Source organism: Lissotriton helveticus, chromosome 5_1 (genome assembly GCF_964261635.1).
Source record: "Lissotriton helveticus chromosome 5_1, aLisHel1.1, whole genome shotgun sequence".
NCBI lineage: Eukaryota > Metazoa > Chordata > Amphibia > Caudata > Salamandridae > Lissotriton > Lissotriton helveticus.
In genome coordinates, this window is record NC_136065.1 from 1,707,567,090 (window position 1) to 1,707,589,996 (window position 22,907).

Here is a 22,907-nt window from a genome sequence, read left to right on the forward strand (position 1 = left end):
GACTGCAACACCGACATTGGGATTGGGAAGCTGGAGGTGCTGGGGCCTGGCTGGTGCCCTGGGCCACTGCCTCTTCCTCCTCCTGCTCCTGGGCCTCCAGTCACTGGTCCTCGGCCCGTATGGCTTCTAGCTCTGCTGCCGTAGCCAGACTACTACATCCTGGGGAGATGGATGATGTTAACCAGGAGTAGCTAGAAAGAAAAAAGACAAATTGGAACCAATGCTCTGTCACTCTGTGGCAAAATCTTAAATGTATGTAATGTGTTGTACAGTAGCAGTGTATTGATGGTAATTATATTTGATGTGATTACAATCACAGCCACCATTACCCACTCTCATAAAAGCTAAGGTAAATGTAAGAAAAAGCACCAACTGTCTGAATGGAATTAAGGCAGAATTAATAAACACAGCAAAACATCAGTTTGATAAAACTGCTATATTTTTTTCTTTTGAAGGATTTCCTAGTAAAGTGCTTAGATGGTTTGGAGCTTCACGAATTTGGCCAATTTACTAATAAATTGTCTAGTTAGCTACACTAATGAGCGATATGATCAGACAACTTGAAATTTCTTATAGCATCTCTGGTCTGACCTTTTCCATTTACATATTTTTTTCATACGAGTTCAGTCTACTACAAACTGTCCGAAGTGATTGGACCTTTATCTCATGCTCTGCAAGGTTTAGGAAACCTGTTGGATCTTGGTTCAAGGTATTTAGTTTTTATCTTAACAGCAGGTCATACAAGCTGTCAATGGGGATTGGCAAACAAGAATCCTTGTGTTGCTATGTGCATGTTTATTTTGCTATCACCTCAGACTAATATTACCTTTACCACTCCCTCAGGTATAACCTACATCCTTTTGAGGAAGTAGACAGTGGGAAAAGCTCAGTCAGTGAAAGGATGAAGGACTGGGATATAACTTTGGAACATTCATCACAGACTATCCCATCCACAGAAATTAATCAAATTGCATTATCCATTCAGCATTGCATTATTCTTCAAAAAATCTTAATCTTTACCCTTGGCTTTGATATGCACAATTTCAGCTTTACATTCTCTCATCCACTCTTTCAACATAGAAAACTAGTCATCATTATCCGATAAATCCATCCATCCAAACATAGATCCAAACAAACTGTTCACCAACATGTATTTACCCAGCCATTTATCCTTGCTTTCACCTTTTCCATTCACCCCATCCTACTTTGCCGTGGTTTTTTAAACCATCCTTTACCCAGCCATGCTGATTGTTACATATAATCATCATGACCCACCTAGCATCATTCTTTTCACACACATATCCTTTACCTCATCTATTACATACATCATGTCACTCATACTTTCTCCTTCAATCCTGTATGGTCTTTCCCATCGACCTGTGATTCTTAAAGTTCATTTATGAACCTTTGTCTGTGTGCAGAGTTGCAGGTAAAAAAGAGCATACATAACTAGTCAACTCCCACTGTGTCTGCTAAAGCAGTGTGTTGTTAATGAGTCAGTCAAGGCCCTTGCAATAAGTATATTACTATTTGTCAATAAGCAAGCAATTTGACTCATCACTGCCGACCCCTGCTGCTGCTGGTACTCACTCCTCACTGACTGCTGCAGCCAAGTCACCTCCCCTGGTACCGCCCTACCGGCACTTTTGGTCTGTGTGGCTAGAAAAAACTTGACACATTTATAATTTGAGATGCCAGATAAGTATCCCCTGTTTTTTCTAAGCAAAATATAACCACAAACAAAACATCACTACAGTTTGTTTACAGTTTCTTAGTCTTCTATCAACATGCAAAACATCACATTGGTCATTTTGTTGGTTGGTAATTATTGAAAAGCCATATAGTTAAGCCAAACAAACACCTTTTGCATTTATGGAAGCACAGAAGCAGAGCTATAATGAATCGGAGTAATTGAAGTTCAATAAAGTGGTTCAATGATTGATCATTGAAGGACATATGGTCTTAGGTGGAAAAGGCAATGGGGCTGTCCTCCTCATCATGCGTCTAAGTTCCAGCCATGCTGCACAGTCATTACTAGATGGTGTACCATTACGAAGGCAACAATACATGCACAACACTGGGGGATCTACCACAGCCATGGCCACTCTCTCGTTTTACAGTACTGTTTGAACATGAGCAAGAAAAAGAAAGCCTTCTCAACAAGCATGCGTAGAATACCTTGACGGCATTCAATCTTGACAGTAGGTTACCTGACCTAAAATGGGTTCTCTGAGTCTTACTGTACCACCAGTCTACACATGGAAAAGGAAAGCTTACTGACAAAGCAGAAGAAAAAGGAAGCTGCAGACTAGTACAGATAGATTTGAATTCAAGTACAAAAACTTGAAATATAGAGAAAGTAAAGTAAGTAATAAATAAGATAATGTAGTGATAAGAAGGATTTAGGAAACAGAGCAAAGTGTAGTTGGAAAAAATTAGAAGACAGTGCACAGAGTCCTAAGGCCAACAAAACAAATTAAATAAAAAGCGAAGGTTAAAAGACAAAAACTTTGGGAGTCAACCTGCAGAAAGTGCCAGGTCCAACATGTAGTATGTGGATACGTAGTTCTGCCATGCGTTTAGTGACTAGACTCTGCGCACTGTTTCCCTCTGCTCCTGTATACAGTCAGACTTCATAGAAAATGGAGATCATAATGTCTGTTACTGCTCAGCAATGGCAGGTCCCAGAGCAGAACAAATTTTGTACTGATTCTTCAAACATGCCAGCTGTTTGAGAATCTCATGCACCAGAGATGGAAGAGGATGGGCCAGAGACACTGCAGCAAAAAAAGTTATTTGCTCATTATGCATCAAACCTATTAACTAATAGTGTCTAGCATTGGACAGCAAGTGCAATGATTTATTTATTTCTCATTTTTTTTCAGTTACAAATTGCCCCAAAAAAGAATTAATTAACAATTATTTGCTACCATATAAAAATGCATATGACATATGCTTGCAATAAGATTTTAAATGTAAAAAACTAAAATCACTGATGGGGCTGTCTTTTTATTTTTTAAACTAAAAAACTTCCAAGTGTGCCATTCATGTTACTATTACAATTGATTGCAAAGGAGGCAAGATTGACTCGCAACCTAACTAAACACTTATATTACAGTATGCTACAATGTTATAATGTCACATAAACCACTTTATTACAGGGACTATGAAAAAGCCTTGGCAAAGCCAAAGCAGTGGGTATTTTCTAAATCTAAAAGCACTCTTCAGTGGAATGGGTAGGTGAGTGGTCTGATATGAGAGTGCATGGATGGATGAACAGATGATTATGTACGTGAGTAGAAGCACAGAGTGGAAAAAACAGCCATGTGCCAGCAAAAGGACAGTAGCCACATCCAACACCCAGGCCTCAGCCATCTACACTCTCAATCATTTCTCTTACTTGTGCATACACCTTAGCATTCACTCAGTCATCCTTCTTCTTGAGAGCAAAGGTGTTGCATTTCAAGAAAAATACCAGACTCAGACCCTGCAGAAAGACATAGCCCCTGAAAGTGCCTGTGTTTAGGCTGGTGCACATAAAAACCACTCAGATGTTGGTATTTTACAAGGATTTGTCAGCTGAAATGCTGGCTAGTGGCCAAAATTCAGTCATTGGACACTGAGGTTTGGATCCCAGCGTAGGTATTTGACAAAGATGTGTAAAGTTGGGCAGATCAGTATGTGTTTCTATTCTTTTAGCTTCCAAAATTGGAAATTTGCTAAATGTTTTTCAGGTTCAAATTGTGAGTGGTACAAGAAAAGCTATTGCCTGCTGTAATACAATCACAAATACCTTTGTGTTACTCAAACCTCTGAGGTTCATCCAAGGTAACAGAATGAGAACATGTTATACAGGGCTGCAAAGAAGGAGAAGTCCTTTCTGGTGCAGTAGCATACAGATTTGTTGAAGAAGAGGAGTCACTGTTAGCACACTTCTTTAAATGTGGAAGATAACTGAGACTCCTTAGAATGCAATCATCAGCCGCTAGTAGAACTTCATAATCAGGTCACCTGAGGATGCTCTGATGTCGCATACTGGGGATTGGAGAGGTTTCGGTTACAATCTACATCAAACTTACAAAGGGGTTATGGTAAGGCAGTGCAGCAAAAAGTTGCTGCACTGCATTGCATGAGAAGGAGCGAGCAGAACCCTATCCATCAGTGAAGTAACCCTTGGCTAAACTGGCACATTAAGCAAGATAAGGCCCAACAAGACTGAAACCAATATGGGGTTTCTTGTGTTCCTGTCAGGAGGGGGCCTGATCTGGCACTTAGTGATGGACTGCTCGGTACTGATTAGCATAATGCAGGCCTTTGTCTAGAGTAGCACAGTTGGTGAAAAAATTGGAGTGGAAAGCTTCCAAGAGTGATTGGCAGTGGTTAGACTGTTAACAAGGATTTCTCCCATCACCTTTTGAGTGATTGATATTCTCGGGTGAGTTGAATTACTATTCAGCTTGCAAGTGACAGCAGCTGTTAACTCTCTCTCTCTCTCTCTCCCTCTCTCTCTCTCTCTCTCTCTCTCTCTCTCTCTCTCTCTCTCTCTCTCTCTCTCTCCCTCTCTCTCTCATGTTTTGTAAAATACTCTCACACCTATATCACTGTGCTCTGTTTCCATGGGCTTCGGTTCACCAAAATGAAAGATGTAGCAGAATGAACATCACACACACTTTGACCTTAATTACATTACATAAAGTGACTTCATAGGACCTTTGACCTTCGATCATTCCAGGAAGGGATGTCACATGACCTTAACAGTTATTACATCAGTCTAATTGGCATTGTTGAAGTTCCATAAAAACTACTGTATTAAAGTAGCAAAACAATACAGGCTACCTATATTACAGTGTTAAGATGACATGGTATATAGAATAAACATTTCTAATTTCTCTTATTGTGACGTCAAATAATATGTGTTCGTCTGAAGAGAATTTAGAGCCACAAAAAAACAGAACCTCAATTATATATACCACAAACTGTCCCAATTTATTAGCTCCCTTCCTATATACCACAACAACAAATACACTGATAAATCACAGGGAAACGGGAAAAAGAGATTTAAAAATCAACAGGAATGTCCATATTGACTTTTAGAAATAGATCATATATTGACTATAAGCCATATTATTATGATATGGTGCGATGATTGGAGGATTTATCTGCAATATTTCTTTCATCAGTGGGGGCAGGAATCACACTATACATAAGGGGAGTTTATAACGTTCTAAAAACAATGGGGTGGAAGCTGGTCCTTTCAGGCATCAGGTATTCCCTCACCTTAAATGTCTGTCTGTCTGCCTGCCCCTTGTGGCAGATTGAGGGATTTACCTTCAATCCCCCCCACTCCTCCCCAGGCAGAGGAAAGGCCACATGATGCAAGAGATAGAGATTAAGAAAAATGTGTGGTGGGACTCGGCCCATCCTGCCATTGTAGCTCACCCTTATTCCTCAATCCCTAATTTTCTTTCTGTCTCACTGGGGCCTAGAGCCCAGGGCAAGAGGGGCAAAATGTTGGATTCTTTTGGGTATAAATTTGAATTATGGGTTAACAGAGAGGAGGCTAACTCCATATTCAATGAATAGTTAATGGATCAAATTAATTTCAAAGGATATATTAATAATCCTTACAGGCAATTAATGCAACGAAAAAAAGTATTGATTTAGACATATAGCTAATATTAAACCAAAACATATAAACCACATATAAACAACAAACACAAAAGGTGTATTATGAAAATAGAGTTTATCAGACAGTTTTTCGCAAAATGGGTAAGTTCATATATACAGATAAGAATTATACACAGAAAAATTAGGTCTGAAGGTACACGTATAAGTTAATTAATAAGTGACTCAAAAGAACCTAAAGCATCTATCCCAAAACAGAATGAATAAAACAAAACAGGGATGAGATGAAAGTCGACGTTTCGGTCTCGTAAACAACACTTTTAGAGACCATCCTCAGGACTGATGTCAATTGTTGACCTGTATATAACCGCAAGTAATCTGAAATAAAAATATTTACAATTACATATAAATCAAATATTTACATGTAAATACAACCTTTATGACAAATACAATAAGACAACTCACAGAGAAACAAAACAATATACAACATTTACAAATTTCTATTGAAGAGATGTGCAGTTTAACCATTCGGGGCTACTCATAAAAAGTCTCTACATGATACAACTTGGTTTTCAAATGGAATCAAGAAGCACTATCTCACTGATTTAGGCTGGCTATTAGGAGATCAAAAAAGTGCATTGGATACTCATCTCGTAATCAACTTAACTTTTCCAAAAGTACAGGTACTAGTTCTGTATCGTATTTGGGAATAATACCGGACATTTAAGATAGCTGTCTCACATTATCGCAATCAACAAAGTCAGTGCAAACAGACCTAGGCATATCCAATATCAAGAGATAATTATTTAGATCAACACATATACTGCCAAATTATAAACTATACATCATTTTCTACAAAATTCTACCCAAGCAATATGTACCATTGATTTGGAGCGGATGCTTTATGAACAAGGGGCAGAAATGAACCCACCATAAAAGGGGAACTAGTTACCTTAATTGCAATGATAGAAGGCAAACTCAATCGTTGCTAGATCACGATTTCATTTAAGGTGACCGTACTGGAGCTGTTCCTAAATATGAGTGATATAGTTATGTACACACCGATATAGCAGGAGATTAATGTGACGATTCAAGAGAAGTAGTAAGTACCTAATTACAAGCGGCTATCGCAGCTTTTAATTGTGGGATAGACGGACTATGGTTTCAAAATACCACCAAGGTGATCTGTAAAAGGAACCAAGCACATCGCACCATTAATATGTTAACCTTAGTCACATAGAGGAGTCATCAAAAAGGTGCAGAAAGGTTCGATAACCTACCTAATAAATGATAATAGGATGCATATACTTCAGGAGAGAACTAGAGTGATCTTCGAATGCCAAAGGAGTCGGGCGTGGCCAAATCTATAAATTTAATGAATAGCGATAAGTTTTTCTATTTACTACCTATAGCGTTGCAGGTAAAAAAGGGAAAACTAAGAAGAAAGTTTACCGGATGAGGCCAGAAGCTAGGCACAGCTCAGGGGGGTCTTCAAGAAGTTATGTGCAGGACGTCTATAACGAGAGAAAGTGAACACACAGGTGTCAACTTTATGTGGCGAAAAAACAAGGTAAAAAATCTCTTAGGACGCCTATAGCGTAGAACTCACCTAGCAGGATTGTTTTGTTTTTGTTGTGATTGTTGTATATAATGCATTCTGTCCGTTTTCTATGCCACAAATATCATAATGGTTTTTGGAACATTTCTCAACTGTTTTTCATATAATATGTGATGTACCAATGGTCTTTGATCAATGTTTTTACACTAAATAATACAAGGAAGAGGATGCTCTGCGAACACACCCTACTCTCTGATTCCTCGCTGTCCCAACAGCGTATTATATAGTAGACACAACTAGGCCCCCGTTTTGTCATTGGCCTACATAATATATTCCATTAACTATTACGCTGATGTCCGTGAGGTGATATGACATCACTATGTTCAAACGCACGATGCCCCAATATAGATCATAATACGTGACACGCTGCTCATTATATCTGTTATTTCACTATTTTTACGTTTTACTAAAAGGATATTGTGTCTTACACACAATTTGACGATCCGACCCTTTCAACATGGCGGCCATACACCTTAGTCCTATTTCGCGCTCCAAACGGCGCTTTAAATATGGGCGGTGTTCTAAGGTTTTTATCGCATTTATTTTGCTGCCCGCTTCGTTCGGCTTGGGAATTACTCGGAGACTACCGGTTAACACTAGGTGAGTTCCACGCTATAGGCGTCCTAAGAGATTTTTGACCTCGTTTTTTCGCCACATAAAGTTGACACCTGTGTGTTCACTTTCTCTCGTTATAGACGTCCTGCACATAACTTCTTGAAGACCCCCCTGAGCTGTGCCTAGCTTCTGGCCTCATCCGGTAAACTTTCTCCTTAGTTTTCCCTTTTTTACCTGCAACGCTATAGGTAGTAAATAGAAAAACTTATCGCTATTCATTAAATGTATAGAATTGGCCACGCCCGACTCCTTTGGCATTCGAAGATCACTCCAGTTCTATCCTGAAGTATATGCATCCTATTACCATTTATTAGGTAGGTTATCGAACCTTTCGGCACCTTTTTGATGACTCCTCTATGTGACTAAGGTTAACATATTAATGGTGCGATGTGCTTGGTTCCTTTTACAGATCACCTTGGTGGTATTTTGAAACCATAGTCCGTCTATCTCACAATTAAAAGCTGCGATAGCCGCTTGTAATTAGGTACTTACTACTTCTCTTGAATTGTCACATTAATCTCCTGCTATATCGGTGTGTACATAACTATATCACTCATATTTAGGAACAGCTCCAGTACGGTCACCTTAAATGAAATCGTGATCTAGCAACGATTGAGTTTGCCTTCTATCATTGCAATTAAGGTAACTAGTTCCCCTTTTATGGTGGGTTCATTTCTGCCCCTTGTTCAAAAAGCATCCGCTCCAAATCAATGGTACATATTGCTTGGGTAGCATTTTGTAGAAAATGATGTATAGTTTATAATTTGGCAGTATATGTGTTGATCTAAATAATTATCTCTTGATATTGGATATGCCTAGGTCTGTTTGCACTGACTTTGTTGATTGCGATAATGTGAGACAGCTATCTTAAATGTCCTGAATTATTCCCAAATACGATACAGAACTAGTACCTGTACTTTTGGAAAAGTTAAGTTGATTACGAGATGAGTATCCAATGCACTTTTTTGATCTCCTAATAGCCAGCCTAAATCAGTGAGATAGTGCTTCTTGATTCCATTTGAAAACCAAGTTGTATCATGTAGAGACTTTTTATAAGTAGCCCCAAATGTTTAAACTGCACATCTCTTCAATAGAAATTTGTAAATGTTGTATATTGTTTTGTTTCTCTGTGAGTTGTCTTATTGTATTTGTCATAAAGGTTGTATTTACATGTAAATATTTGATTTATATGTAATTGTAAATATTTTTATTTCAGATTACTTGTGGTTATATACAGGTCAACAATTGACATCAGTCCTGAGGATGGTCTCAAAAAGTGTTGTTTAGGAGACCGAAACGTCGACTTTCATCTCATCCCTATTTTGTTTTATTCATTCTGTTTTGGGATAGATGCTTTAGGTTCTTTTGAGTCACTTATTAATTAACTTATACGTGTGCCTTCAGACCTAATTTTTCTGTGTATAATTCTTATCTGTATATATGAACTTACCCATTTTGCGAAAAACTGTCTGATAAACTCTATTTTCATAATACACCTTTTGTGTTTGTTGTTTATATGTTGTTTATATGTTTTGGTTTAATATTAGCTATATGTCTAAATCAATACTTTTTTTCGTTGCATTAATTGCCTGTAAGGATTATTAATATATCCTTTGAAATTAATTTGATCCATTAACTATTCATTGAATAAATCCCTTGACGGCATCCATACCTTTTCATTGAATCACCCAAGCCCTCAAGGGAATTGTGGGTTGCTCACTTCTTGTTGATAACTCCATATTCAGCCTCATTTGAGTGGCAAAAAGACTGTTGAGTATCTGCAGGTGGGGGCTACAGTACATTGCCAGGACAGGTAAATCGTATGCCTCATTCTGTTCCTCCCTTTTTTCTTGATGGTCTGGTGGGCTTTCTGATTTACCTGAGATGGGACTATAGGTGGTAAACTCCCCAATCTGTTCACTTCCTGGAAGCCCACCAAACTTAAGGGGAAAGCAAATTAGGAAAAGGAATGTGGTGGGGAGCTGGGACAACTTGGCATCAGGCCCCACTCCCAGGTACGAAGGTGTATTTCTGCTGTCATGGGTGAGATAAAATGGACATTTATCACCTATATGCCACCCCATATGTCAAAACGGCACCTAAAGATATGCAATTTTCTCCCATGATGAATGACTGTTCTATTCAGTTTCTGGTTCATACGGCAGATGGCAATGCTACCAACCATGAACATTTCTGGTACTCATAGACCAAGGGGAATCCAGGGTGATGTTGCTTGCATGGATATTAGCAGGTTTTCCTATCCAAACTGCCTTTAAATTTCTACATATGGGTTAAAAAGAAAAATGTTCCTAATGTATGTGACAATAAACAGCCACTTGCAAAGGTCTTGCCACCCTGCATTCCCACCATTATCCCGATTGAATTACTGCCTCTCATTTGTGGGGAGGTTAATCTAACATATGTCAAATGAATGAACCAAAACTGTGTAACCACATGAATATCTAATTGAGACCAGGTTGATTTCACAGCCCTTTCATGATATGCCAATGCAATGATACTGCATGCTTTCCTTGAGTTGACACCATTTTTTTTAAATGTGCTATTTGTGCTCCAATATGTCAAAAATAACTTCATTTTGTGTTTGGACCAGCATATTTTTATGGGTCCCCCCCCATTCCCCTGCTTCAGCTAAAATGACATACAATATACCATTGCCAGAGTTTTGCCATTAGTGCAGCCCATGTACAATGTGTGACCTTTATGTAGAAAATTATCTTTAATTTGATGAGACTAGTGTTTTGGTCATGGTTGCCCCTGCCAATTTCATGATTGTCCTTCTTTATGCCACGAATTTGCTTCAGTGGTCCATCCCCAGCATTTTGCCACTGATTTTATGACGCAGATTACAGATCCAGATAAGCATGGCACCAGATTCTTTCACCACAGAAAAAGCTTCTAGCAAGACTTCCTGAGGCTCTGTGAAGCATTCCATTCTGCCTCCACTAACTGGGGCCAGTATTGCATTCTCTCATAGATGCAATCTCCTAGCGTTTGACCTTATGCTTGAAATAACTGACAATCTAATCCAAACAGACAACTAACCCTATTGTCCAGGTATGCACACCACCTCCAAAACTCTGGCTTTTTATCTATTCATCTACTAGAACAAGAACATAAAGATAGCACAGCGGGATGCTTTTTATTATTTCCTGTCATGTTACCAATATTATGTGCACTAGATCCCAGCCTTTTAAAATAGCTATTTTAAAATAAAAATGTTGAAATCCATATTCCGTTTATAGTGATGTTGAGTGTGTAAATTATTTTTTATTTATTTATTTTTTTGACCTCATTTACCACCATAGTATCTAGTGAGGTTGAGGGTGGGGATACGACATGCTGTCTCAGTTTATACAACTGGCAGGGATTAGGTGAGATGGAATGCCAACATCCCTCAGCAATGGCGACTCCTCCCAAGACAAACACCACGAAACCGTTGCAAAAAAAGTAGAAAAAATGTCTGGTGGAAAATACAGCCGATTGGGACCGGGCTTAGTACCGGGTAACGGCTCTACAAGTAGTATAAACCACAGTAGCATAATCATTGGACCCGGAAAAAAAAAAAAAAAACCCGGGTAACTCAGTGCTGTCAGGTCAACAGATGCCAAAATGTCCTTTTACTTTGGTTGCCGGACGTAGCCAAATCAAGTCTGGAGACTTGCAAGACTGAAGCATACCAATCATTAAGAGATGGTGGTAAAGGATCTTTCCACTTTTTGCAGATCTCCCTTCTGGCCAGTAAGATAGAGTAAAAGAACAAACTTTTTGCCGGATTCCGGACCCCTTCCAGAATCCCAAAGATCACGAGAGGGAGCACAAGGACCACTTGAAAGCCCAATGATGTTGAAAGAGTGTTACTAATCGCCTCCCAGAATGAAACCAGACGGGGACAATCAAAAAACATATGTGCATCCGAAGCAGCTAACAGACCACACTTAGCACAAGCTACAGACTTCCCCTCAGAGAATTTTGAAAGTCTAAGTGGAGAATATTATGCTCTGTGCAGAGTATAAAGATGGTTCCTGCATAGCCAAGCAGGCTTAACAATGTCCCATAAAAGCCCGCATGAAGAGGTCCAGAGGTCTTGCAAGTTACAACCAACAATAAGAGAGCCCCACAGCAGGTCTGGTAGCCGAAAGTCGCCATCTGTTTCATCCAAGATAAGTTTGTACCAGAGGGAGATCTCCTTCTTTGCAGGTGGATTATCAACTAGACTGGATATTAGCTGACTATAACCTCCAAGTGGAAACCTATTCTCTCGTGAGGGAACTGAAATAAACAAATGGGTCCAGCTAGCTATTTGCATATATTTAAATCTGGCAAATTAGGGCCGATCTTATTTTTAAGATAGTCCCAAGAAAGCAAGTCACCTTCGAGGAAGAGATACCCCCAAAGTTCCAGGCCTGCTTCTTTTAATGGAACAGCAAGACTGTCTCGCAACCAAGCGGGGCTTTCAGGAAGGCCCCAAAGAGGAGTCCTGCTACAAAAGTACACCAATTTTATAGATTTCGTTAGTTCCGACCATATTTTGTCCATCCCTTGCAAAACCTTCAGTTTGATTTTCTTAAAAAACTCGGGGTTTTCAGAGCGCACAGTCTATGAAACCAGGGGTAGCCCACGTAAATGGAATAAAAATGGGCTCACTGGAAAACCTTTAGAGGGGACTTTTGTGAACTGTTGCCAGAAGACGATCTCGATAGTTCAGACGAATAAAACAGTTAGATGTAGAAATACACGCTACTCAGGACCGTGCCTGGGTAGACGAGACTCATATATTGACACTACTGTATTATTGCACTGCCTAGTTTTTTGTGATTGAATTTGCATGATGTATAGCGAACTACTTTATTGACTGACTCTTCTGGTTCAAATGTGACTTGTTTCTGTATACGTTGTCAAGATTGCCAATGTGTTACTCAATAAAAAATTTTTAATGAAAAAATCTACTAAAAAAAAAACTTGGGGTTTCCAAATTTAAATAAAAAGCCTGACTGACTAACTCCTTCCCCTTTAAGCAGAGCTGAGAAGAGAGTTCCAACCCCATAGTCAACAGGCATTTTTAACAACATTCGGGTATGGGCAACTGGAACGCCCATGCATACATTTTCAGGTCTGGAGCTGCCAGGCCACCTTTCTCCCTGCGTCGTCTAAGTTTCTTCCAAGCAATTCTTGGGAGATGTTTGTCCCAAATAAAGGATGTAATTTCCGCCTGTAATTTTATTAACAAAGATGGATCAAAATATAACGGGATGGCATTAAATAAAAAGGAAACTTTAGGTAAAATCGACATTTTAATCAGGTTAACTCTCCCTACTAGAGAAAGAGGAAGGTGAGCCCATGCTTGCATAAGTCTCGAGCGGCCGCCATCAGCTGAGGCGTGCGCGCTGACGCTGCCCCCTACAGGCCACGCCCCCCACAGGCCACGCCCCCTTCCCCTTCGCCTTCATAAGCGCTGATCTGCTAGCGCTTCCTTGATTGCTTTCCCAGTCCTGAGGCGAAAAGCCGGGGCTGGTGGTACGTTAACTCTGGCAAATTACTTTAAAATCTACTTCTGTTTTAAAAATTGCTCATTGTGTGGTGTCACTTACGATTTATCCTGTGTTGGCTCTGTTTGTGTTGGGCATTTCTCGAGCGGCCGCCATCAGCTGAGGCGTGCGCGCTGACGCCGCCCCCTACAGGCCACGCCCCCACAGGCCACGCCCCCTTCCCCTTCGCCTTCATAAGCGCTGATCTGCTACCGCTTCCTTGATTGCTTTCCCAGTCCTGAGGCGAAAAGCCGGGGCTGGTGGTACGTTAACTCTGGCAAATTACTTTAAAATCTACTTCTGTTTTAAAAATTGCTCATTGTGTGGTGTCACTTACGATTTATCCTGTGTTGGCTCTGTTTGTGTTGGGCATTTCTCGAGCGGCCGCCATCAGCTGAGGCGTGCGCCCTGACGCCGCCCCCTACAGGCCACGCCCCCCACAGGCCACGCCCCTTACTGTTATATAAATGTGCATTTACAGGAAGCGCAGCGGACGAGCGCAGCGGGAGCGCCGTTTGCGCGCCGAAGGCGCGCCTAAGGCAAGCCCGTCTGCGCCCGTCCGCGACTGTCCGGGGCTAGGGGTGCGTCACTCTGCCCCGCTTATCACCTACACCCCGGACCAACTGCGCAGCCTCCAGGGACCTTGGCCCCTTATTGCCTCCACATGCTCTCGCATTTGCACCCTTGCTCTCGCCCCTACCGCCTCCCCTCACATCCCCCATCCTACCGTCAGCCCCTCTTCTATACCTTGCAGCATTGTTCCTCCTGCTACCCCTAAAGCCCTCACGGCGTGTTATCTCAACACCCGGTCTGCGGTCGCGCACGCGCATGAGCTCTCGGTCCTGCTGGATACTCACGCCCCAGACCTCCTTTTCCTAACGGAGACCTGGTTCTGCAATGACTCCCTCCCCGCCCTATTATCCATCTTACCGGCCACTTACTATGCCCTTTGGGCCGACCGCCCTACCGGCAGAGCTGGGGGTGGCGTGGCAGTCATCGCACGTGCCGATCTCCCCTTTCAAATTCTATCCCTGCCCGGTATTGCGACCTCCGAATATCTGGTGATTCGCACCACTTCCACCTCTCCCCCTCTGACCTGCTTCCTCACCTACCGTCCCCCTCAATCCCCCATACAGTTTCTCTCTGATTTCTTGGACGTTTTAGCCACGACTACAGTCAATAACTCTGCTATCCTACTTCTTGGCGACTTCAACTTCTGGCCCTCTGACCCTGCTGAATGTTCGTCCTCTAAGGAGTTTTCTGACACTCTCCAATCTCTTAACTTTACATCTTTCGTTCACTCCCCCACTCATATCAAAGGTCACACGCTCGACCAGATCTGGTCCCTGAATTGCCCTGTGGATTCTCTCTCCATCTCGCCCTGCTCATGGTCTGATCATTACCTGATCTCATTTTCCCTTCCTACCCACCCCCCAGCTAAGCCCCCCCGCCCCAAAAACACCTGGGTTCGATCTTGGGGCCGAGTCAATCCGGAAAATCTCTCCTCCCTTCTCACCTCCTCCCTTCCCTCCTTGCAGGGTCTTTCCACTCTCTCCCAGTTCAAGGCCATCGACCATTGGCTCTCCTCTGGCTGCGACTCCGTCGCCCCGCTCAAACTTATCACCTCCAAGCGCGAGAAGGATGCCAACCGGTGGTTTAACGTAGAGCTTAAGGCCACCAAACTTAAAGTACGCCGCGCGGAGCGGGCATGGAGGAGAAATTATTGCCCCATTTTAAAGCTGGAGTATACCACCGTTCTCGCCCAATATAAAAAAGACATCTTGGAGGCTAAAACATCTTACTTCTCCTCCAAAGTCCTCGCCGCGGATAACCAATCCAAAGAGATATTTACGATCATCCACAACCTAGCATTCTCGGACAGAACAACCCTCAAGCCCGTTCCGTCCGAAGACCTCTGTCACTCCCTCAATAACTACTTTATTCATAAAATTGCGATCATCAAAGCCAACATCCCTCCCCCTTCTCCCTCCTTCATGGATCCCCAATGTCCCCCTCCCAAGGGTGAGCTCATCACCCTCCCCCTCATCACTAAGGAATCTCTGATCTCTTTAGTTTCCTTGGTCAAATCTGGCTCTCCGCTTGACCCTTGCCCTGCTCACATCCTCCGGCATATATTTTCTACTTGCCCTGACCCCCCCCTTCACCTCCTTAATAGTTCCCTTGCCCAAGGCATAGTCCCAAACCCCTTGAAGTCTGCGGTTATCGTGCCTATCCTAAAAAAACCCGGGGCAGACCCCACCGTCCCCGCCAACTTCCGCCCCATCTCCCTCTTGCCATTTTTGGCTAAGGTCCTCGAGCGCCACATCACCTGCGCCCTGAGCTCCTTCGTGGAGATGCATGGGGCTCTTGCCCCCCGCCAGGCCGGCTTCCGCCCCGCACACTCTACGGAGTCCGTTGTCATCTCGGTCCTGGACAACCTCAGGGAGGGTATGGATACCAACCAGCGCCAGGCCCTAGGGCTCCTCGACCTCTCTGCCGCCTTTGATACTGTGGATCACACCATTCTGCTGTCCCGTATCAAGGCGGTGGGGATCGGGGGTACCACTCTGGTCTGGCTTTCCTCCTTCCTGAGGGACCGCACCCAGGCCGTCCGCCTGGGCGACTTTACAGCGGACGTCCGGAAAGTTCAATGCGGGGTCCCCCAAGGTTCCTCCCTTTCCCCCCTCTTATTCAATCTGTACGTTGCCCCGCTTATCTTTTCTCTTCAACAGATGGAGGTCGCCGTTTTTAATTACGCGGACGACCTCCAGCTGGTTTTCAATCTATCCTCTTCTCCCTCCTCTATCTTAAACTTTCAATCTGTTATGCTCCACATCAGGGACTGGATGAACCACAATCACCTTAAACTCAACCCCGACAAGACCGAACTGGTGTTGACGGGTGGTTCATCCAGCCCCTGGTCTCCCCTCTTCTGGCCCCCCTCCCTTGGCCCTTCTCCTGTACCCTCTTCCTCTGTTAAAACCCTGGGCATAAAACTCAACTCTCAACTCACCCTTCACTCCCAGGTTAGCTCTGTGGTGTCTTCTTCTTTTCTTGCACTGCGCACTATACGCAGGGTGTCCCGTTTCTTTACTTTTTCCGCTCTCAAACTTATCATTCTGGCCATGGTGGTATCCCGCCTGGACTACGGCAACGCCCTATATGCCGGCATCCCCGCATATAGCTTGCGCCGCCTACAACTGATACAGAACCAGGCGGCCCGCCTGGCCTTCAAACTTCCAAAATTTCACCACTCTACCCCTCTTCTAAAAACGCTACATTGGCTCCCTGTGCTGGCCAGGGTCCAATTTAAGCTCGCCTCTATCACCTTTTTGGCACGCCAGGACGTGGCACCTGCATTTATCTCTTCTGAGATCACTCCCTACGTTCCCACCAGGGAACTCCGCTCGTCCTCCCAGTCCCTCCTCACTGTCCCACGCTACCGGAGAAAGAAGTGGGGAGGCTCAAAATTTGCCACTCTTGCCCCGATCCTCTGGAATTCCCTTCCCCTTGAACTCCGCTCCATCACTCTGTACCCCCAATTTCGAAAACATCTCAAGACCTTCTTGTTCAAGAAGTTCCTTGAGTAACACGCCATCACCCCCCCTTGCTTTCTAGCCCTGGACCATGTTAGCATTAGCGCCAAGAAACCGCTGGTAGACGTGCGCTCTATAAATAATTTTAAACTTAAACTTAAACTTACGGCAATCTTTTGAAACAGCAGTGAAATTTAGTGTAGCAATTTGATTAATGTCTTTTACGATATTAAGCCCGAGATATCGCATAGAGGACCCAGCCTGTATTGAAGTAACCCTCTCATCATCATTCCAGATAAGCATCTCGGTTTTCGCAGCGTTAATCTCATACCCAGACACTTGCTCAAATTTCAAAGCAGTTTTTAGGACTGCTGGAAGTGCCGTATGAGCCTCAGATGTAAAGATGGGGACATCATCCGCATACAGGGCCACCTTTTTCTCCCATCCCCTATAGATAAAAGGTTTGATGTTAACATCCTCGCTCAATCGCTTAGCGAAGGGTTCAATATAAAAATCAAACAGGAGAGGGGAGAGAGGGCAGCCATGCCGCGTCCCTCTTGAGATGTCAAAGGGGTCCGATAAGTCACCATTAACCAAAAAGGCGAGCAGTGGGACTCTGATATAGAAGACCGACAGCTCGACGGAAGCCCTCACCTATGGTAAACTTTGCCAAGGCCCTCGACAGGTGCAGCCAGTTAACTCTGTCGAAGGCCTTGGTTGCGTCCATCGTGAGAGCGGCAAGAGGGAGGGTCTCAGCCGATGCCATATCGATGGCCCCTATTAGATCCTATGTTAGCTCATAAAGTTGGCGCCCCTTTACAAATCCCTTCTGGTCATGATGTAGGACAGCAGGGGCCACCAAAGCCAGCCTTTTTGCAAGAACTGTAGCAAAGATTTTATAATCTATATTCAGAATTGAAATTGGCCTATAAGACCCGCAAACATTAGCTGGCTTCCCTGGTTTCAAAATAAGAGTAATTGAGACGCTGTCCCAAGATATTGGGGGACGCTGGCCACCTAGTAAGATTTGATTAAACAAGATGGTAAGAAAGGACACAATTTCTTGTTCCAAGGCTCTATAGATTTTGGCTGGGAGCCCATCGGGTCCTGCGGCCTTACCTTTCCTGCCATTTTGGATAGCTATCCTAACCTCTTCTTCATAGATAGCACTATCTAAAAATAAGCGCTGCTCGGTGGAGAGTACCGGGAGAGAGATCCCACTCAACCAGCTATCAATCAACTCTAGGTCGATTTTCTGGTCCTCATGATAAATTATTTGAAAAAAAACTCTAAAAGCCAATCTAATGTCCTGATCTGAGACGAATGTGGTGTTATTAACAGTAATTGAGACTATATTATTGCGGACCTTGTCTGTTTTAGTCTTCCAAGCCAATAGTTTCCCTGCCCCCTCGCCATATTGAAAGTGGACTATTTTACTAGCCTCCCATTTTTGCTGAATTCTTTAATTTAAAACGGAGCCCAATTGACCTTTCAAAGCCAATAGTTGGTCATGAAGCGAGTTTAAACGGAATCAGGAGAGGAACGATTGGTGTCTATATCGTGTTGTATTTTTGCTATATTTGTTTCAATGGAAACAATTTCCTCCCTATACTGTTTCCTGCGATATGATACCTTACCGGTAATAAGACCCCTCAAGAAAGCCTTGAAGGACTCCCAAACAACTCCAGGGATCGCCGAGCCAATGTTAAGGCTCATGAAGTTACGGGCTTCAGTTTTAAGATATGACATATCGTCTGGATGTGAGAGTAAAGAGCAGTTCCTGGGGGAGATCTTAGTAGGCCCCTCAAGTTCCATAAAGACCGCTGAATGGTCGGATAGGTGTAAAGGAAGATAATTAATACAATTAACGGTATCTACCAATCTCTGGCTGAATATTATATAGTCTATCTTAGACTGATGGTGATATTTATAATTTTGGAAGGAGATACCCTGTTGCTGTCCTGACCTTACTCTCCAGATATCTACATAGCCATATTGTTTCATTGAACTGAGCAAGAAGGACCTAGTCTTAGATAGAACGAGGGGGCGACTGTTAATGAATTTATCTAACGCAGGGTCCAACACTACGTTAAAGTCCCCCGCCAAGATAATTGGCTCAGGAAAAGATAATAAATGTGAGAAAATAGACTCTAAGTTTTGTGGGGTCATCTTGATTGGGTCCATAATAACCTGTGATTGTAAATTTTGCACCAGCTCTAATTACCGATGCAATGGCCCATCTGCCACCTGGGTCCACCATGTGAGATACGAACTTAGCTCTTAACTGTTTCTTAAAGATAACCGACACTCCTCCAATATTCATTGTTTGTGATGTGGATACCGCAAAATCGATCCACCTATTCCTCTTAACAAGAGCAAGCAATTCAGTCTGGGTTAAATGAGTCTCCTGGAGTATAATGACCTGCGCATCCGAATCACGTAAATGCTGCATGATTTTATTAGCTCTTGGTTTGGTGCGGAGGCCATTAACATTCCAGGAGATATATTTTAAACTACCCATACTTACTAACCCTGACACGATAAAGACGCTTAAAAGAAGAAAGAAGGAGAGAGCCTAACTGTGACAATAAATCGCCAGATATTAACTGCTTAATGCCGTGCCCCGCAAAAATCGAATGGACAATGAGGACGTTTTTAAATTTCTGCCACCCCCCAACACCCATCTTACCCGGGAGGTTTCCACGGGCCTAGAAGAATTATGCGGCAACGGTGATAGAGTTGCCAATGGATTAACACTAGAAGGAACATCCAATACTGCTCCCATATCAGGGGCAACCAGTTCACTGGGGTCGAGAGAATTAAGAAATGCCAACACACCTCCCAAGTGAGGGCTAGATGGTAATGATACTACTGGTTCAACATCGCCTTCTGGTATGGGTGAAAGGGAGGCCGGCATTGAGACAGAGGCTAACGAAGTGTCTGCATCCGCAACAGAGGACATGGTACGATCCTCTGAAAGGTCAAGCACCTGGGGGACAGCTTTAAAGTAAGAGCGTAGCGAGGGTGTAATTTTTGACCCCAAACTGAGTACTGCTTTAAGATTCTTTGTGTCTCTGGGGGACCCTGTCCGTTTTGACTTTTCCTCAGCAGATAAAAATGAGGAAGTTTTCTTCTTTATTGAAGATACCTCAGGGCTCAACACAGGGGGGGCGGACTTCACAGGCTTCACAGGCACCTCTTTCTTTTTTCTCCCACGTTTGGTTTTATTTTCATTTTTATAAGGAGATAGAATAGGTGTCACAGGTACAGCTGATGCAGCTGGTGCAGGAGATGTTGACGCGGGTATTGCTGAAAAACATATAGACTTGGTACTCTTACCGCGCTCAGAAGGACTGTTTGCCTCTAACCCCTCCACCCTCACAGGGATCACCGGGATCACCTGAGCCTCTCTCCTGATCAATTCGCGCTTCTCCACAATTACTGCTGGGCTACAGGAGGTATGCACGAGACTACGTGCCTTCCACTTCCTCCCCAGCGGGAAAATCAGCGGGTTTGTGGATCCCGCGATGGAAATAACAGAGAGGCGCTGGGCAGGCGCCACGCAAGCACAACAAGAGCCTCCAGGCATGGACAAAAAGAGCGAACTTGCTGGAGAAACGGACAAAAAGGTCTCCTATTTTGACACAGAAAGTAAAAACGCTAATTTTTAGTACAAGCCTGTTACAAGTACAGGCATTCCATCAATCCCACGCCTGCTCCCCCTCCAAAAACCAGCAAAAAAAACTCCATCGGTGAAAACCGGGCAGGCTCTAGCGGGAGCTCATTACGTAGCACTGCCGCAGCTCAGCAAGCTGCCGCCATGTTTTCCACCACCCGCGTGTGTAAATTATTAATGAATGATCATTTGAATTACCACTGCTCCCATTACTAATGCAAATGCATTGTCACCATCTCATTTCTATGGGTTGCAGTAACCTTTTTTTTTTCACAGTTAGTGCTGGTGTATTGATCTAAGTTCACTTGTGTCACCTGTGGGTGTGAAAACAAACCTTATAGAGCTTTGCAAAAAAAAACAATAGGTAGGCCCCGAATCCAGCTTTAGTAATATCAAGCAGGAGGTTGTAATTGAGAAGAATGGCTAGACAGTTGCTTTTCATCTTTTCAGTGATTTTTGGTGGGTAGGTTAGTCGTCGTCAATAATGTATTTGGGTCTGCTGAGGGTTTCTTGAGGAGGGCATTGGCATTTTCCCAGGTGTCTGGTAGGTGGCTGTGATAATTGAGTCATTCAGGATCATAGTTAGGGTTGAGTTGATGGGTTCCAGTCATTTGATGAACAAATGGTGAGTGTAGGGCTCCAAGGGCACTCCAGAGTACTGGAGGGCATGATCATTGCATTTTCCCGAGTAGTGATGATGTGCTAGGTGGTCAGGATGTGCCTCTGGGATTTCTTTGGGATGGTCAAGAGGGCTGCAATAGTAGAAGAGTCAGGTTTGGGCTTGAAGTTTTCCTAGATGCTTGTAGATCTTGTAGCGACAACTGGGTGCAGAGGTCCTGAGAGGAGGTTACATTGGTGAAGCTTGCTGCCAGAGAGATTAAGTATTTTACTGTGGAGACAATTTCCTTGGCACTGATGGTACTGCTTTCATTGTGGTGGGTGAGCAAAGAGCATTTGGCTGCTCTGATTTGCTAATGACAGCATATCAGGGTGGATTTTTAGGTGCTCTTGTCAGTATCATGCTGACTTTATCTCCATCTGCATTGAAGTTTCTTGTAGTGGCATTTGCTAAGCCTTAGCTCTTCTATGTACCAGCTTGCTTGTGGTCTTTTTTTGAGGCTGTGTTGGCTTTGAAAGGAGCCAGCGTGTCTGCAGAGGTGGTGATCCTGGAATTGAATTTGGAGATGAATTCAGGGAGGTTGTTGTTGTCTCAAGGCTGGTCAGGTATTAATTTGGAATACCAGGATGCTTCTGTGATCTTGTTCCAGTCCTGTTTTGAAATTTTGGTGCTGGTGTTTCTGTGGTGGTGTGGGTAGAGTATTCTGAGGCTGATGAGGGTGAGGATGGACCAGGTGATTGGTGTGGGCTTGTCTACTTTGATGTTGTTGAAGCTGGTGAACGTGGGGCATGTGTGGGCCCTTTCACTCGATGGGTGAGTCCGAGGTAAGACAAGTCCTCAGGAAGATTGATAGTAATGGGATCAATGAGGTCTTCCAGGTAGCATTTAAGGTCACCAAGGAGGGTAAGGCACTGGAGTTTGGGTGGACAAAGCCCACAATGGTTCTGCTAAAATGAATGCAAGGTTGGATGGTGCAGTAGACAAGAGTGCCACTTAGGGAATAGTTTGCTGAGATGATGAGTTTGAAGGTCAAGTGATGCATGTTGCTGGTGGTGCTTGGGGAGGTGGTACAGCATTTGATGGATTCTTTGAAAATGATAGTGATGCTGCCCTAGGTTTGTGGCCCTTTATGTCAAGAATTTCCTCCTGTATACCAGTGCCAGGATTTTTCCAATGATACCCCAATGCCAAGAATGCCAGCCGCATAATTTTTTCATGGATGTCCCCACACGCTAAGCATTGCTTTTAGTAGGTTAATCCCAGGATTTTCTCACATGAGTCTTTAATGATAATAATTGCCCTAGTATGCCAGGAACACAATTTTGCAATGGGTGCTTCTAAACGCCTACAATTATCTTCAGTATGCTAGGCTAATTGCTAACGCAAAGGCATAACCCCGCATTCTCATGCTTATTTACTTTTACTCAATCACATTCATTCTAACTCACTCTGCTCTCTTGTACTCACTCTTACTCATTTGCACTCACTAATAATTGTACTCTGACTCATACTTTCTCACTCACTTGAACTCACTCTTTTCACTTTTCTCACTCAGTATCACCTTTTCTTACTCTGACATATTTTCACTTATTCATTCACACTCATTCACACTCATCCACTCTCATTCACATTCACTCTTACTCTTGCTGGCAAGGTGTGGCACAGAGGCCAC